Here is a 2,870-nt window from a genome sequence, read left to right as displayed (position 1 = left end):
CTGTTATACCGGCACAGCACACACTCTTGTGCATATTATAATGCATGTGTGTGGGGGGGGGGGGGGGATTTCCGAGTGAACTGGCTAATGGTTGTGTTCGACTTTGCAGACGTGGTCTTACAGATTGGGAGCAGGGGGGGGGGGGGGGCAAGAGTTAGGGGTGAGCATGTGTGTGTGTGTGTGTGTGTGTGTGTGTGTGTGTGTGTGTGTGTATGTGTGTGTGTGTGTGTGTGTGTGTGTGTGTGTGTGTGTATGTGTGTGCTCTCCTTGAACGAGCCAAGGTACAGCAGATCGAGGAGACACTGAAAACACGTATGCATGTGTGTGTGTGGGGGGGGGGGGGGGAGGGGGGAGAGAGAGTTTCCGAGTGAACTGGCTAATGATTGTGTTGTACTTCACAGATGTGGTCTTACAGATTGTGAGCCGAGGGGGAGGGGGCAGCAACGAACAAACGTGTGGGTGTGTATGCAGGGGGGGGGGGTTGTGCGTGCGTGCGTGTGTGTGTGGGGGGGGGGGGGGAGCGTGCGATGGAGGGATGGAGAGAGAGAGAGAGAGAGAGAGAGAGAGAGAGAGAGAGAGAGAGAGAGAGAGAGAGAGAGAGAGAGAGAGAGAGAGAGAGAGAGAGAGAGAGAGAGAGAGAGAGAGAGAGAGAGAGAGAGAGAGAGAGAGAGAGAGAGAGAGAGAGAGAGAGAGAGAGAGAGAGAGAGAGAGAGAGAGAGAGAGAGAGAGAGAGAGAGAGAGAGAGAGAGAGAGAGAGAGAGAGAGGAGGGAGGGAGGGAGGGAGAGAGAGAGCGATCACCTACTGGTGTACAACACAGGACAGTCACTGTGTGTTGGAAAACGAGATCAGAAAATGAGAAATGAACTTATAGCAACTCGGACTGGTACAATGGTTTATAACCAAGGACCTACGACCACTCCGCACATTCATGTACACACACACACACACATACACACACACACACACACACACACACACACACACACACACACACATACACACACACACACACACACACACACATACACACACACACACACACACACACACACACACACACATACACACACACATGTACGCACGCACACACACACACACACACACACACACACACACGCACACACACACACACACACACACACACACACACACACACACACACACACACGCACACACACACACACACACACACACACACACACATTCATGTACACACACACCCACACACATACACACACACACACACACACACACATACACACACACACACATACACACACACACACATACACACACACATACACACACACATACACACACACACATGTTCGCACGCACACACACACGCACACACACACACACACACACGCACACACACGCACGCACACACATACGCACACACACACACGTACACACACACACACATACACAGCAAATTCACAGAGCACTCAGCAGGGTTGAAGATCTTCTCACTTGTAGCCATGACACAACAGTCAGTGTTTGTATAAACCCTGCATTACTTTAGCAACAAAAATAAAACAGCAGACACTGAAAAACTATAAAAAACAACTGAGTCACTGACATGCCATACACTGCATAATAGCAGCAGTTGTTGGAGATGACAAAGAGAGCACTGTTTACTAGTAACAATATATGTAGTGTTTGCAAGTGTACTGAAATTCACATGACCCATTCTAATCAGCCTGCACATAAAATGATCTAAACTAGAATCTCAAAACATAACTATAGTCTCACCCAGCAGCTACATACCAGCATACATATACACTATACACTCAGTGCAGATATGAACGTGATGGAAAACACACACACTTGACCACGGCACACAACACACCACAACAACAGATAAACAAGAACTAAATTGACCTCACACGCATACACACACATACACACACACACACACACACATACACACACACACACACACACACACACACACACACACACACACACGTGACAGGCAGAATACTTGTCTGGGAATGTCCACTATTGAAGTTGACATTAACGAGTGTATATGGGCTGTATGACTAACAAAATAGCAACATGAAAGACACTGACAAACATAGCGGAATACTGAATCATCTCAACACTAGAACAACACCATCATGAAGTCAGGTTTAGCACCTTAGAGTGACACGTCAACGCATTGCGCCTGGCAGACATTAGCGCTTGATGCAGCGGATACGCAACACCAGTATCAGAAGTCCGGAAATGAAGAAGGCGAAGAACAATGCCAGCAAGATTCCAAAGTCAAAGCAGATCTGATCCAAGCCCTGCACAAACATCAACCATAACATTTTATGACGTCATAAATATTCATAAGTCTCTTGTTGTCACACCACATGTCATGCTTGTTAGGTTTTCTAGCACTTGCACCTTTGTGTCATTATTTCTATGTGTATAGGTCACACATTTTTGCTGTTAGTTTTAGTTATCCGTTCTTCTTTGCACTGAGTTATCACCTCCTTACTGTACTTAATCCACTGTTCTTGTTCCTTTCCCTTTGCCTGTATCATCACCTGATGAGAAGGCTTGAAAGTATACTTGTGAAACCGAAAACGTTCAAGATGTTCGTGAAGAGCCTGAAGTGTGTCCTCTTTTTTTCTTTTGTTTGACTGTAATTTGGATATGCTATACTTGCAGATGTTTCCATGAATGAAGTCATAATGGTGAGACGGCGTAATTCCACAACCGCTTATGGATGCTAAATGTGTCGTTGTAAAGGTTGTTTGTCGTCCCTGAAACGAACATTGTTCTTTTCGTTCTCAGACCCCCTCCCACACACCGTTTAATGAACACAACTTGCTAATGTGTATGCCGAATATGGCATGCATGTACATGTAGTATAGAG

At 46.2% G+C, this 2,870-nt stretch overlaps 1 long non-coding RNA gene across 1 annotated transcript in view; it reads right to left on the bottom strand.

Annotated features, from left to right (window-relative positions):
• Nucleotides 1-1,449: 1,449 nt before the first annotated feature.
• LOC135827743 (uncharacterized) overlaps nt 1,450-2,870 on the bottom strand; it is a 1,606-nt gene continuing 185 nt past the window's right edge. The window contains exon 2 of the long non-coding RNA XR_010555539.1: nt 1,450-2,292. This is a non-coding gene — a long non-coding RNA (uncharacterized LOC135827743). The remainder of the gene's footprint in view (nt 2,293-2,870) is intronic.

Source organism: Sycon ciliatum, chromosome 11 (assembly GCF_964019385.1).
Source record: "Sycon ciliatum chromosome 11, ocSycCili1.1, whole genome shotgun sequence".
Classification (NCBI taxonomy): domain Eukaryota; kingdom Metazoa; phylum Porifera; class Calcarea; order Leucosolenida; family Sycettidae; genus Sycon; species Sycon ciliatum.
The sequence above is the reverse complement of the archived record's forward strand: the minus strand, read 5'-3'. Positions and strand labels throughout refer to the sequence as shown.